We start from the raw sequence: 16,278 nt of genomic DNA, 5'->3' as shown, positions 1-16,278 counted from the left end.
AGGCACAATACAATTGGTCAGTAGGCAGCAAAAATTTCAAGAGAGACAGTGAGTGGGCTCAAAAGCAAACAGAGCATCTCTGTCAAATAGCTTAAAGCTAGGCAATGAGGCAGAAATAGGACCACCCCAAAGTTTTCAGTGAGTTGTTTTTCTGTTATTTAGTGAAGGGAAGAGAAAGGAAAACAGTTTTTTTTTTCTGCCCTTCATTTTCAATTTTTCTCATTTCTTCTGGGAAGGCAGGGAGGAGGATATGAGGTATGAATCAGCAGCACTGATGTAGATCTCCAAGGTTACTGTAGGCTCTGCTGTCCGTGCCCAGAGATGAGATCTCTCTCCTGATTGGATCTCATTCCTTTCCCTATTTGAATGCACATTCCCCATCAATCAGAAGCAAGGAGAGCAAATAAATTGGTCTGCAGGGAAGGATTTGATCAGTCAGGCTTCTGGCTATATTCCAGGACATACCTGGTCCTGGGTATAACCAAAGCCCGACTGTATGGTACTAAAGACAAGGAAGAGTGCTTCTGTAACTGACAAGAGGTGGAGCCAGTGGACAGCTCCAAGCAAAGTGCTTGTTTGTTTCAGAGCCTCTATACTCTGATTCTTTGGCTCCTAGTACTTGTTCAGGGAAGATTTCCATATGTGAAATTCAGGCATCTGCTGTCCATTTCTTACCTCTGTCATGCAGGGCTGTGCCTTGTGCAATGAAGATACAACACTCAAACTTCAGCTTGTGACACAAACTACAGAAAAATTTTGGCATTTTCATGTTTTTATATCAGCCACTGTGGGTACCACTATGGCAGCAGAGGTCCGCAACATACCAGATTTGAGTATAAGAAAAATTAGATGTGATTAACAGGCAGAGAAACAACCATACCCACAATCCAAGCAGTGTTATGACAGTGATGCTGGTAGCATCTTACCATTAATGGCCAAAGGCATTCAACATTTCAACCATTGTTTATGGTGACACTTTTGTTGTTTTTTACTAGATTTTCTACATGCTTTTCTCTCAGGTTGTCCTAAGATTTCATGATATTTTCATTCTATTTTTTTGAAATCAGTCTCTGCCATAAAATCGGTATAATTTTGAACTGTTTTATTTGATTAATACATTCCTGAAGGTAGAAATAAATTTACAGCTCTATATGCATCAGAAAATGCCATGACCTCTTTAAAACCAAACATTAAGGAACTGAATGGGATTTGCAACCCTATAGGAAGAACAACATGATCAACTATACATAGCCCCCATAGAGGTCCCAGGAATTAAACCACCAACCAAAGAGTACACAAGGAGAGAACCATGTCTCCAGCCTCATAAGTAGCAGAAGAATTCTGAGCCAGGCTTCAATCAGAGTAGAGGGGCTTGTTCCTGATAAGGCTAAATGCCCCAATGTAGGTGAAAGCCAGGGTGGGGTAGTGGGATTGTGTGTGTGGAAAACATCCTCATAGGACCAGTGGGAGGGGAGATTAGACAGGGTTTTCTGGGAGTGAATGGGGGAATGGGCATACAATTTTAAATGGAAATAAGAAAATATCCAGTATAGGAATATAGAAAACAATCCACACATTAAATATTCCACATATACCATATTTTGATGTGGATAATCATAGCATGTAAGCATTGTTTCAACACTCAGTAGCATTTATTATTTTTCAGATTTATGGAAAACTGCAACTTTTACTACCATCTAAATACAGGTAGAGCTAGGCATGGGCTGAATATTAAACTCAATAGTCAAACACCTCTTTGTGGATACATATTATATTTTCAAGGAAAGTTTATACACAGAGCATGTAACAGATAAATTGGGAAAGGAGACAAAGGCACATCACTATTTGCCAGCAGGCAGCAAAATACAGAAGATTAATGTTACAATAAGTGGGCTCAAAAAGAAACAGAACTGGTCACTCTTGGGTCAGTGATGCTGTTAGCATGTTACCATTAATGGGCAAAGACATTCAACATTGCAACCATTGTTTATTGTGATATTTTTATTATTGTTTACTAGATTTTGTACATGCTTTTTTTCTCAGGTCAGTGCTTTGCTACCTTACAGCTCTGGAGAGTCATGAGCCATTTAGGGAAATCAATAAATGATTACCTGATCACCTCTACCTAGGTATTACACAAGGTAAAGGAAGAAAAAGAAACATTAGTTTTCTTAGTGATCTTTTACTTGTGGATACCTGAATTCCTAAGAATTCTTCATAGTTTCATTCTATCTTTAGAGATCAGGCCATGTCATGAAACCTGGATAATTTTGAACTGTTTTATTTGATTAATAAATACCTGAAGATAGAAATAAGATTACAGCTTTATATGCATCAGAAAATGCTATGGCCTCTTTAAAACCAAACATTAAAGAATTGAAAGTGGTCTGCAACCCCATAGGAAGAAGAACAATGTCAATTATCTAGACTCACCCTGCCAGAAGTCCCAGGGACTAAACCATCAAAAAGAGTACACAAAGAGGGACCTAGGTCTCCATGCTCATAGGTAGCAGATGAAAACATTGCCAGGCATCAATTACTTGAGAGGGCCTTAGTCCTGAGAAAGCTTTATGACCCATTCTAGGAGAATACCAGGGCAGGGGGGCAGTATTGTGTGTGTAATTGGGTAAGTTAACATACTTATATGACATTTCCCAGGGGGTTCTTGAGGAGGAATCAGGTAAAGGGTGTAACATCTGAAATGTTAATATAAAAAATCCAAAACAAAAAAAAAATTGAAAACAATACCACACTTTAAATATTTTCAATCCACCATATTTGATGTGAATAATATAGCACACAAACATTATTTGCAACACTGCGTTGCATTTATTATATTTCAGATTTATGGAACACTGCAGCTTTTCATTCAACCTGAGTACTCATGGACTAGGGAATGGGCAGAATATTAAACTTGGTATTAAAACAATTCTTTCTAGATGCATGAATAAATACTATTTTTTTCAAGGAAAGGCTATAAACAGAGCATACAAGAGTTAAATTAGAAAAGGAGACAAAGGCACAATACAATTGGTCAGTAGGCAGCAAAAATTTCAAGAGAGATAGTGAGTGGGCTCAAAAGCTAACAGAGCATCTCTGTCAAATAGCTTAAAGCTAGGCAATGAGGCAGAAATAGGACCACCCCAAAGTTCTCAGTGAATTGGTTTCTTTTAGTTAGTGAAGGGAAGAGAAAGGAAAACAGTTTTTTTTTTCTGCCCTTCACTTTCAATTTTTCTATTTTCTTCTGGGAAGGCAGGGAGGAGGGTATGAGGTATGAATCAGTAGCACTGATGTAGATCTCCAAGGTTACTGTAGGCTCTGCTGTCTGTGCCCAGAGATGAGATCTCTCTCCTGATTGGATCTCATTCCTTTCCCTATTTGAATGCACATTCCCCATCAATCAGAAGCAAGGAGAGCAAATAAATTGGTCTGCAGGGAAGGATTTGATCAGTCAGGCTTCTGGCTATATTCCAGGACATACCTGGTCCTGGGTATAACCAAAGCCCGACTGTATGGTACTAAAGACAAGGAAGAGTGCTTCTGTAACTGACAAGAGGTGGAGCCAGTGGACAGCTCCAAGCAAAGTGCTTGTTTGTTTCAGAGCCTCTATACTCTGATTCTTTAGCTCCTAGTACTTGTTCAGGGAAGATTTCCATATGTGAAATTCAGGCATCTGCTGTCCATTTCTTACCTCTGTCATGCAGGGCTGTGCCTTCTGCAATGAAGATACAACATTCAATCTTCAGCTTGTGACAAAAACTACAGGACAATTTTGGCATTTTCATGTTTTTATATCAGCCACTGTGGGTACCACTATGGCAGCAGAGGTCTGCAACATACCAGATTTGAATATAAGAAAAATTAGATGTGATTAACAGGCAGAGAAACAACAATACCCACAATCCAAGCAGTGTTATGACAGTGATGCTGGTAGCATGTTACCATAATGGCCAAAAGCATTCAACATTGCAACCATTGTTTATGGTGATACTTTTGTTGTTTTTTACTAGATTTTCTACATGCTTTTCTCTCAGGTTGTCCTAAGATTTCATGATATTTTCATTCTATTTTTTTGAAATCAGGTCTCTGCCATAAAATCTGGATAATTTTGAACTGTTTTATTTGATTAATACATTCCTGAAGGTAGAAATAAATTTACAGCTCTATATGCATCAGAAAATGCCATGACCTCTTTAAAACCAAACATTAAGGAACTGAATGGGATTTGCAACCCTATAGGAAGAACAACATGATCAACTATACATAGCCCCCATAGAGGTCCCAGGAATTAAACCAGCAACCAAAGAGTACACAAGGAGAGAACCATGTCTCCAGCCTCATAAGTAGCAGAAGAATTCTGAGCCAGGCTTCAATCAGAGTAGAGGGGCTTGTTCCTGATAAGGCTAAATGCCCCAATGTAGATGAAAGCCAGGGTGGGGTAGTGGGATTGTGTGTGGAGAACATCCTCATAGGACCAGTGGGAGGGGAGATTGGACAGGATTTTCTGGGAGGGAATTGGGGAATGTGCATACAATTTTAAATAGAAATAAGAAAATATCCAGTATAGAAATATAGAAAACAATCCACACATTAAACGTTCCACATACACCATATTTTGATGTGAATAATTATAGCATGTAAGCATTGTTTCAACACTTAGTAGCATTTATTATTTTTCAGATTTATGGAAAACTGCAGCTTTTACTACCATCTAAGTACAGGTAGAGTTAGGCATGGGCTGAATATTAAACTAAATAGTCAAACACCTCTTTTTGGATACATACTATAGTTTAAAGGAAAGTTTATGCCCAGAGAATGTAACAGTTAATTTGGAAAAGGAGACAAAGGCACATTACAATTGGTTAGCAGGCTGAAAAAAATGGAAGATAAAAGTAACAACAAGTGGGCTAAAAAAGAAACAGCACAATTCTGGCAAATAGCTTAAAGCTAGGCAGAAGGAGGCAGAAATAGGACCATTTCCCAGGTTCTAGTGACTTCTTTTTCTGTGAGTCAGTGCAGAGAAAAGAAGGTAAAGCAGTTTTTTTTTCTGGCCTTCCATTTCACTTTATCTACTTCCTTCTGGGAAACTAGGGTGGGGAGTTTGAGTTATGAATAAACAGCACTAGTGGAGATCTCCAAGGTAACTGAGGCTTTGATGTCAAAGCCTAGATATGAGCTCTCTCTCCTGAATGGAATGCATTCCATTCCCTATTTGAATGCACATTCCCCATCAATCAGAAGCAAGGTGAGCAAATAAGTTTGTCCACTGGGAAGGATTTGATCAGTCAGGCTTCTGGTTATTGCAGGACTCATCTGGTCCTGGGTATAACTAAGCCCGACTGTATGGTACTAAAGACAAGGAAGAGTGCTTCTGTAACTAAGAGGAGATGGAGACTGTGGAAAGCTGCAAGAAGAGTACTTGTTTGTTTCAGAGCCTCCATGCTCTGAATCCTTGGCTTCTAGTACCTGTACTGGGAGTTTTCCACATGTAAAACAAGTATCTGCTTTTTCTGTCCACTCCTTGCCTCAATCATGCAGGATGTACATTTGCACAAAAGATATAATATTTAGTATTCACCTTGTGACACAGAGGAGGTAATTTTGACCCTTTTATATTCTTAGATAAGCCACCGTGAGAACCTATATGGCAGCATATGTCTTCAACATACTCCCTTGGACTATAAGAAAAATCAGATGTAACTGACAGACACAGAAATAACCATACCCAGAACCCAAGCACTCTTGGGTCAGTGATGCTGGTAGCATGTTACCATTAATGGGCAAAGACATCTAACATTACAACCATTGTTTATTGTGATATTTTTATTATTGTTTACTAGATTTTGTACATGCTTTTTTTCCTAGGTCAGTCCTTTGCAACCTTACAGCTCTGGAGAGTCATGAGCCATTTAAGGAAATCAATAAATGATTACCTGATCACCTCTACCTAGGTATTACACAAGGTAAAGGAAGAAATAGAAACATGAATTTTCTTTGTGAGCTTGTACTTGTGGATACCTGAAGTCCTAAGATTCCTTCATATTTTCATTCTATCTTTAGAGATCAGGCCCTGTCATAAAACCTGGATAATTTTGAATTGTTTTATTTGATTAATACATTCCTGAAGGTAGAAATAAGATTACAGCTTTATATGCATCAGAAAATGCTATGGCCTCTTTAAAACCACACATTAAGGAATTGAAAGTGGTCTGCAACCCTATAGCAAGAAGAACAATATCAATTATTTAGACTCACTCTCCCAGAAGTCCCAGGGACAAAACCATCAAAAAGAGTTCAAAAAGAGGGACCTAGGTCTCCATGCTCATAGGTAGCAGAGGAAAGCATTGCCAGGCATCAATCACTGGAGAGGCCCTTAGTCCTGAGAAAGCTTTATGACCCATTCTAGGAGAATACCAGGGCAGGGTGCCAGTATTTTGTGTGTAATTGGGTAAAGTAACATACTTATATAAGATTTCCCAGGGGGTTCCTGTGGAGGACTCTGGTAAAGGGTGTAACATCTGAAATGTAAATATAAAATATCCAAAAAAATGGAAAACAATACCACACTTCAAATATTTTCCATCCACCATATTTGATGTGAATAATATAGCACACAAACATTGTTTACAACACTGAGTTGCATTTATTATATTTCAGATTTATGGACCACTGCAGCTTTTCATTGAAACTGAGTAATCATGGACTAGGGAATGGGCAGAATATTAACCTTGGTATTAAAACAATTCTTTCTAGATGCAAGAATAAATAATATTTTTTCAAGTAAAGAGTATATACAGAGCATACAATTGTTAAATTGGAAAAGGAGACAAAGGCACAATACAATTGCCCAGTAGGCAGCAAAAATGTCAAGAAATACGGTGAGTGGGCTCAAAAGCTAACAGAGCATCCCTGTAAAATAGCTTAAAGATAATCAATAAGGCAGAAATAGGACCACCCCAAAGTGTTCAGTGAGGTATTTTTCTGTAGGTCAGTGAAGAGAAGAGAGGGTAAAACAGTTTTTTTCTGCACTTCACTTTCAATTATTCTCATTTCTTCTGGGAAGGCAGGGAGGAGTGTATGAGTTATGAATCACCAGCACTGATGTAGATATCCAAGGTTACTGCAGGCTCTGCTGTCCATGCCTAGATATGAGATCTCTCTTCTGATTGGATCTCATTCCATTCTCTATTTGAATGCACATTCTCCATCAATCAGAAGCCAGGAGACCAAATAAATTGGTCTGCAGGGAAGGATTTGATCAGTCAGGCTTCTGGCTATATTCCAGGACTTACCTGGTCCTGGATATAACCAAAGCCTGACTATATGGTGCTAAAGACAAGGAAGAGTGCTTCTGTAACTGACAAGAGATGGAGCCAGTGGACAGCTCCAAGCAAACTGCTTTTTTTTGTTTCAGAGCCTCCATTCTCTGATTCTTTGGCTCCTAGTTCCTGTACAGGGAATGCCTCCACATGTGAAATTCAGGCATCTGCTGTCCATTTCTTGCCTCGGTCATGCAGGGCTGTGCCTTCTGTAATGAAGATACAACATTCAATCTTCAGCTTGTGACACAGACTACAGAACAATTTTGGCATTTTCATGTTTTTAGATCAGCCACTGTGAGTACCACGATGGCAGCAGAGGTGCTCAACATACCAGATTTGAGTATAAGAAAAATTAGATGTGATTAACAGGCAGAGAAACTACCATACCCACAATCCAAGCAGTGTTATGACAGTGATGCTGGTAGCATGTTACCATTAATAGCCAAAGGCATTCAACATTGCAACCATTGTTTATGGTGATACTTTTGTTGTTGTTTACTAGATTTTCTAAATGCTTTTCTCTCAGGTTGTCCTAAGATTTCATGATATTTTCATTCTATTTTTTTTTTTGAAATCAGGTCTCTGTCATAAAATCTGTATAATTTTGAACTGTTTTATTTTATTAATACATTCCTGAAGGTAGAAATAAATTTACAGCTCTATATGCATCAGAAAATGCCATGACCTCTTTAAAACCAAACATTAAGGAACTGAATGGGATTTGCAACCCTATAGGAAGAACAACATTATCAACTATACATAGCCCCCATAGAGGTCCCAGGAATTAAACCACCAACCAAAGAGTACACAAGGAGAGAACCATGTCTCCAGCCTCATAAGTAGCAGAAGAATTCTGAGTCAGGCTTCAATCAGAGTAGAGGGGCTTGTCTCTCATAAGGCTAAATGCCCCAATGTAGGTGAAAGCCAGGGTGGGGTAGTGGGATTGTGTGTGTGGAGAACATCCTCATAGCACCAGTGGGAGGGGAGATTGGACAGGTTTCTCTGGGAGGGAATTGTGGAATGGGCATACAATTTTAAATTTAAATAAGAAAATATCCAGTATAGAAATATAGAAAACAATCCACACATTAAATATTCCACATATACCATATTTTGATGTGAATATTCATACCATGTAAGCATTGTTTCAACACTCAGTAGCATTTATTATTTTTCAGATTTATGGAAAACTGCAGCTTTTAATACCACCCGAATACAGGTAGAGCTAGGCATGAGCTGAATATTAAACTAAATAGACAAACACCTCTTTGTGGATACATATTATATTTTCAAGGAAAGTTCATACACAGAGCATGTAACAGATAAATTGGATAAGTTGAAAAATGCACATCACAATTGTTCAGCAGGCAGCAAAATACAGAAGATTAATGTTACAATAAGTGGGCTAAAAAAGAAACAGCACATTTCTGGCTAATAGCTTAAAGCTAGGCAGAAGGAGCCAGAAATAGGACCATCCCCCAAGATTCTACTGACTTCTTTTTCTGTAAGTCAGTGCAGAGAAAAGAAGGTAAAGCAGGTTTTTTTTTCTGCCCTTCACTTTCAATTTATCAATTTCCTTCTGGGAAACTAGGGTGGAGGGGGTTGAGGTATCAATAAGCAGTACTGATGGAGATCTCCAAGGTAACTGCAGGCTTTGATGTCAATGCCTAAATATGAGCTCTATCTCCTGATTGGATCCTATTCCATTCTCCATCAATCAGAAGCAAGGAGAGCAAATAAATATGTCCACTGGGAAGGATTTGATCAGTCAGGCTTCTGGCTATATTTCAGGACTCATCTGGTCCTGGGTATAATCAAAGCCCGACTGTATGGTAGTAAAGACAAGGAAGAGTGTTTCAGTAACTGACTGGAGATGGAGCCAGTAGACAGCTCCAAGCAAAGTGCTAGTTTGTTTCAGAGCCACCATGCTCTGATTCGTTGGCTTTTAGTTCCTATACAGGGACAGTCTCCACATGTGAAATTCAGGAATCTGCTTCTACTGTCCATTTCTTGCCTCGGTCATGCAGGGCTGTGCCTTCTGCAAAGATGATATAGCATTCAATCTTCAGCTTGTGACAGTTTGGCTGGGTGGTTGGGGGAAACAGCCAAATAGAAGCAGTGTGAGGGAGTATTGGATAGGTTTTTCTGGGGAGGAAATGGGGAAACAGTATAACTTTTGAAATATAAATAAAGAAATTATCCAATAAAATTTGAAAAAATTTAGCAAAAAGTCACACATTGAAAGGTCCACATATGCAACGTTTTGATGTGAATAAACACAGGATATAAACATTGTTTTCACACTGAGTTGCATTTAATATTTTTTCAGATTCATGGGACACTGCACTTTTCTATTTTTTCTTTTTTCTTTTTATTGAATATTTTCTTTATTTTCATTTCAAATATTTTTCTCTTTCCATGTCTCCCAAACAGAAACACCCTATCCCACTCCCTCCTTGTCCTGCCACTATGAGTGTACTCCCCCACATCTCCACCCACTACTCTCTTCCTGTCCTAAAATTACCCTATGCTGGGGAGTCAGACACCCTCAGTCCCAAGGGCCTCTCCTTCCACTGATGCCCAACAAGGCCATCCTCTGCCAAATATGTGGCCAGCGCCATGGGTTTCCCAATGTGTATTTTTGGATGGTGGTCCATTCCCCAGGAGCTCCAGGGGGAGGGGTTTGGCCTGTTGACACTGTTGCTTTTTCCATGGTGCTGTAAACCCCCTCTGCTCCTTCAATCCCTTCTCCAACTCCTCCTTCTGGGATCCGCGGGTTCAGTCTAATGTTGGCTGCAAGCTTCTGCCTCTGTCTTTGTCAGGCTCTGTCAATACCTCCCAGTAGACAGCCATATCATGCTTCCATCAGCAAACACTTCTGAGAATCCACAGTAATATATGGGTTTGATGACTGTATATGGGATGGATCCCCTGGTGGGGCATTGTCTAGATGGCTTTTCCTTCAGTCTATGCTTTACATATTGTCTCTGTATTTCCTCCTGTGAGTATTTTGTTCACCCTTCTAAAAAGCTCATAAGCATCCACAATTTGGTTTTCCTTTGTCTTGGGCTTCATATGGTCTGTGAATTAAATCTTGGGTAGTCTGATGTTTTAGGCTAATATTCACCTATCAATCAGTGAGTACATACCGTGTTTTATCTTTTGTGACTGAGTTACTTCACTCAGGATATTTTTATGTTCCATCCATCCTGTAAATTTTATGAAGTCATTGTTTTTAATAGCTGTGCAGTATTAAATTATGTATATGTACCACATTTTCTATATTCATTCCTCTCTGGAGAGACACCTGGGTTGTTTCCAGCTTCTGGCTATTATAAATATGAGTGTAATGGACATAGTGGAGAATGTATCATAATTACATTTCAAAGCATCTTCTGGGTATATGTCTGGGAATGGTCCTCAGGTAGTATTAGGTAAAATTATCTGAGGAACTGCTAGAATGAATTCCAGAGTGGTTTTACCAGCTTGCAATCCCACCAATAATGGAGGAGCATTCCTCTTTTTCCACATCCTTGCCAGAATCTGCTGTTACCTGAGATTTTCACCTTAGCTATTCTGACTGTTATAAGGTGGAATCTCAGAGTTGTTTTGATTTTGATTTTCCTAATGACTAGTGATGTTGAACAATTCTTTAGGTGCTTCTTGGCCAATCAAGTTTCCTCATTTAAAAATTTGCTGTTTAGCTCTGTTCCCCATTTTTAGTAGGTTTATTCAGTTCTCAGGAGTCCTACTTCTAGGGTTCATATTGCCAAAAGCAATCTACAGATTCAATGCAATCCCCATCAAAATTACAACTCAATTCTTCATAGTATTAGGAAGAACAATTCTCAAAATCATTTGGAATAACAAAACACCCAGGATAGCAAAAACTATTTCAACAATAAAATAACTTCTGGGAAAATCAGCATTCCTGACCTCAAGCTGTACTACAGAACAATAGCGATAAAACTACATGGTTTTGGCACAGGTACAGTCAGATAGATCACTGGAATAGAATTGAAGACCCAGAATGAAGCCACATAGGTATGGTTACTTGATCTTTGACAACGGAGCTAAAACCATCCAGAGTAAAAATGACAGCATTTTCAACAAATGGTGGTGGTTCAACTAGCAGTTAACATGTAGACAAAAGCAAATTGATCCATTCTGATGTCCCTGTCCAAAGGCCTAGTCCTAGTAGATCAAGGACCTCCACATAAAACCAGATACACTGAAAGAAATAGAAGAGAATGTGGGGAGAAGTCTTGAACACATGGGGACAGGGGAAAAGTTCCTGAACAAAACACCAATGGCATATGCTTTAATATCAAGAATCAAAAAAATAGGACCTCATAAAATTGCAAAGGTTCTGTAAGGCAAACAATGCTGTCAATAGGCAAAAACCCACTGCAGCATTTCTTACAAAGTAAGTACACATGGAATAGGTCATGGGCAGAATAATATACTTAGTATTAATCAACACTTTGAGAGTTCAGGAATGCATATTATATTTTCAAGAAAATGCTATACACAGAGCATACAATAGTTGAATGGGAAAAGGAAACTAAAGCACATCACAATTGGTCAGCAGGCAGCAAAAATTGTAAGATAAGAGTCAAAGTGTGTTCAAAAAGAATCAGCGATCTCTGGCAAATAGCTTAAAGCTTGGCAGAAGGAGACAGAAATATGACCATCTCCCAGGTTCCACTGACTTGCTTTTTTGTTGCTCAGTGCAGAGAGGAGGAAAAAAAAATACCCAGCTTTTTTCTACCATTTATTTACTTTTCTGTTAATATAATCCCTTCTTTTTTGAAAATTTTATTAGATATTTTTAAATTTACATTTCAAATGTTATTCCCTTTCCTAGTTTCCCCTCTGAAATCCCGTATCCCCTCCCCCTTCCCCTGCTCCCCAACCCACCCACTCCTGCTTCCTGGCCCTGACATTCCTTATAGTTGGGGCATAGAACCTTAATAGCACTAGGGGCATTCCCTCCCATTGATAACCAACTAGGCCATCCTCTGCTACATATGCAGCTAGAGCCATGAGTTCCTCCATGTGCTTTCTTTGGTTGGTGATTTAGTCCCAGGGAGCTCTGGCAGTACTGTTTAGGTCATATTGTTGTTACGTCCATGGGGATGCAACCCCTTTAGATCCTTGGGTACATTCTCTAGCTCTTTCATTTGGAACCCTGTGCTTTGTCCAATAGATAGCTGTGAGCATCCACTTCTGTATTTGTCAGGCACTGGCAGAGACTCTCAGGAGATAGCTATATCACTAGCTATATTACTCTGTCAGCAAGCTATTGTTGGCATCCACAATACTGTCTGGTTTTGGTGGCTGTTTATGGGATGGATCCCCAGGTTGGGCAGTCTCTGGATGGTCATTATGCTCTGAAGTTTGTCTCAGTAACTCCTTCCATGGGTGTTTTATTCCCCCTTCTAAGAAGGATCCTAGTATGAAGGATCCTAGAAAACACTTTGGTCTTCCTTCTTGAATTTTATGTGTTTTGCAAATTGTGTCTTGACTATTCTGAGCTTCTGGGCTAAAATGCACTTATCAGTGAGTGTGTTCTTTTGTGACTCAGTTACCTCACTTAGGATGATACCCTCCAGATTCACCCACTTGGCTAAGAATTCCATAAATTCATTGTTTTGAATAGCTGTGTAGTATTCCATTGTGTAATTGTACTACTTTTTCTGCATCCATTTCTCCGCTGAGGGACAACTGGGTTCTTTCCAGATTCTGGCTATTATAAATAAGGCTTTTTTGAACATAGTGAAACATGTGTACTTATTACAAGTTTGAGCATCTTCTGGGTAAATGCCCAGGAGTGATATTTCTGCATCCTCTGATAGTGCTTTGTTCAATTTTCTGAGGAACTGCCAGACTGTTTTGCAGAGTGATTGTACCAGCTTGCAATCCCACCAGCAATGGAGAAGTGTTCCTCTTTCTCCACATCCTCTCCAGAATCTGTTGTCACCTGAGTTTCTCCCCTTAGCCATCCTGACTACTTTCAGGTTGAATCTCAGCGTTGTTTTGATTTGTATTTTTCTGATGATTAAGGATGTTAGACTTTTTTTTCTTTTTCTTTTTCTTTTTTTTTTTTTTTTTTTGGTGCTTCTCAACCTTTTGGTATTCCTCAGTTGAGATTTATTTGTTTAGCTCTGTACCCCATTTTTAATAGGGTTATTTTTTTAATAGGATTATTTGGTTTTTCTGGAGTCTAACTACTTAAATTCTTTGTATATATTGGATATTAGCCCTCTATTGTATTTAGGATTGGGAAAGAACTTTTCCCAATCTGTTAGCTGCCTTTTTGTCTTATTCAGAGTGTCCATTGCCTTCTTTTCCATGAAGGTCCCTGAGCTCTGAGCACAGAGACTGAATGGAGATAGGCCATTTAGAGCAGTATTCCTTTCTTTCCTTTCCTTTTCCTTTTCCTTTTCCTTTCCTTTCCTTTTCCTTTTCCTTTCCTTTCCTTTCCTTTCCTTTCCTTTCCTTTCCTTTCCTTTTCCTTTTCCTTTTCCTTTTCCTTTTCCTTTTCCTTTTCCTTTTCCTTTTCCTTTCCTTTCCTTTCCTTTCCTTTCCTTTTCCTTTTCCTTTTCCTTTTCCTTTTCCTTTTCCTTTCCTTTTCCTTTTCCTTTCCTTTCCTTTCCTTTCCTTTCCTTTCCTTTCCTTTCCTTTCCTTTCCTTTCCTTTCCTTTCCTTTTCCTTTCCTTTCCTTTCCTTTTCCTTTTCCTTTCCTTTCCTTTCCTTTCCTTTCCTTTCCTTTCCTTTCCTTTTACTTTCCTTTTCTTTTTACTTTTCTTTTTCTTTCTTTTTTTTTTTTACAAATGAACTCATTCTTTTATTAGATATTTTCTTTATATACATTTCAAATCTTATCTTGAAAGTTCCCTATACCCTCCCCCTGCCCTGCTTTCCTACCCACCCACTCCTACTTCTTGGCCCTGGCATTCCCCTGTACCGGATAAAATTTGAAATACCAAGGGGCCTCTCTTCCCCATGATGGCCGACTAGTCCATCTTCTGCTACATATGCAGCCAGAGACACAAGCTCTATTCCATAATCAGCCACCAAACCCAGGCACTATTGCATATTCCAGCAAGATTTTGCTGAAGGGACCCTGGTATAGCTGTCTCGTATGAGTCTATGGCAGTTCCTGGAAAACACAGAAGTAGATGCTCACAGTCAGCTATTGGATGGAGCACAGGGCCCCCAATGGAGAAGCTAGGGAAAACACCCAAGGAGCTGAAGGGGTCTGCAACCCTATAGGTGGAACAACAATATGAACTAACCAGTACCCACAGAGCTAGTGTCTCTAGCATAGTATTTTATGTATACTGTCCCTCCTCAATTCATCTACTTTCAAATTTTTTCTGCTTTCTTCTGGGAACCTAGGGAGGGAGAAGTGAGGTATAAATAAGCAGCACTAATGGAGATCTCCAAGTTTTCTGCATGCTTTGATGTTCATGCCTAGTTATATGATCTCCTTCTTGGTTGTATCTTATTATTCCATTCTTTGTTTGGATGAATGTACCCCATCAATCAGAAACAAAGATAGAAAGAGACAATAAATTTGTCTGCAAGAAAAGATTTTATCAGTCAAGCTTCTGGCTATATTTCAGGACTTATCTGGTCCTGGGTATAACCAAAGCCTGCTTGTTTGCTATTAAAGAAATTTAAGAGTGTTTCTGTAACTGACAGAAGATGGAGTCAGTAGACAGTTGCAAGGATAGCTCTTGTTTTTTTTCAGAGCCTCCATTACATGACATGATTCCTTGTCTCTATACAGGGAATGTCACCACATGTGAAATTCAGGTATAAGCTTTTGGTGTCCATTCCTTGCCTTAGTCAGTTTGGGTCATGTCTTCTGCAAAGAAGATACAAGATTAAGCTTCAGCTTATGAGGGAGACTAGCAAATTTTTGACATTTTCATAACTTTAGGTCAGACACTGTGAGAAATGCTGTGGTAGCAAATGACCTCAATATACCATCATGATATTTCTGAAATAATCTTGAGTTAAATAAGAGACAAAGATACTACCATACTCAGAAAATATTCACCCTTTCGGCAGTGATGCTGACAGCATGTTCTTATTAATGGTAAAAAAATAAAATAAAACTTTCAATTATTCAACCCTTGTTTATATTGGTGTTTTATGTTCAATATAGAAGAATCTCTAGCATTTTTGTTCTTCCAAGTCAGTTCATTAATAACTACATGATCTAGGGGGTCATGAGCACTTTAGGAAAACCAATTCATCATCCATCTCCTGAACATCTCCATTTTTATATTATATGCAATACAAAAAAGAAATAAACACAATAGTTTTCATGGGGACCTTTTACTAGTGGCTTTCTCGAGACCTATATTTATTTCAGTTATTTCTACTCTGTCTTTAGCATCCAGGTCTCTGTGGTATAACCTTGATATTTACTAAATGTAGTATTTTCATTCAGATATTCCTAACAGTAGTAAACAATTTGCAACTATATGTAAATCAAAAAAATTATGTCTTCTTTATAAGCACAGTTTAAAATTTCCTACATACTATGTATTGTTGGAATTATCCAAAGTATATGAACAGTATTTTCAACTCTAGTTTTCCTCTTAATATTGTGCATATCTATGAGACACTTCACTGTCACTTATAAATTGAGTACTGGTGGAGCAGGATATAGGAAGAATATTGCACTTAGTATTCCAAAACCACTTTGATGATACCCTATTAAATATTGTTGTAATAGGAAAGGCTATAATCAGAGAAAACAACATAATCAATCACTGAGGGAGACATAGGCACATCACAATTATTCAGCAGGCAACAAAAAAGCCCAAAATGAAAGAGAGGTATTCTGGCAAACTCTCTGGATCTAAATAGAAGGAACCAAAAATAGGAAGTGCTCTGCTCAAAGGTTCTACTGACGTTTTTTTTTGTTGGTAATATA

At 38.6% G+C, this 16,278-nt stretch overlaps 1 long non-coding RNA gene and 3 other non-coding genes across 4 annotated transcripts in view; all 4 read left to right on the top strand.

The window, feature by feature from the left end:
* Window positions 1-16,278, top strand: part of A230057D06Rik (RIKEN cDNA A230057D06 gene) — a 221,725-nt gene that overhangs the window by 184,713 nt on the left and 20,734 nt on the right. The window lies entirely within an intron of this gene.
* Mir344h-2 (microRNA 344h-2) lies at window positions 437-496 on the top strand. Its single transcript, NR_049202.1, has one exon. It is a non-coding gene; the product is annotated as a microRNA 344h-2 (primary transcript).
* On the top strand, window positions 3,453-3,512 carry Mir344h-1 (microRNA 344h-1). Its single transcript, NR_049201.1, has one exon. It is a non-coding gene; the product is annotated as a microRNA 344h-1 (primary transcript).
* Window positions 7,260-7,325, top strand: Mir344e (microRNA 344e). Its single transcript, NR_037284.1, has one exon. It is a non-coding gene; the product is annotated as a microRNA 344e (primary transcript).

Source organism: Mus musculus, chromosome 7, assembly GCF_000001635.26.
Source record: "Mus musculus strain C57BL/6J chromosome 7, GRCm38.p6 C57BL/6J".
NCBI classification, from domain to species: domain Eukaryota; kingdom Metazoa; phylum Chordata; class Mammalia; order Rodentia; family Muridae; genus Mus; species Mus musculus.
The sequence above is the reverse complement of the archived record's forward strand: the minus strand, read 5'-3'. Positions and strand labels throughout refer to the sequence as shown.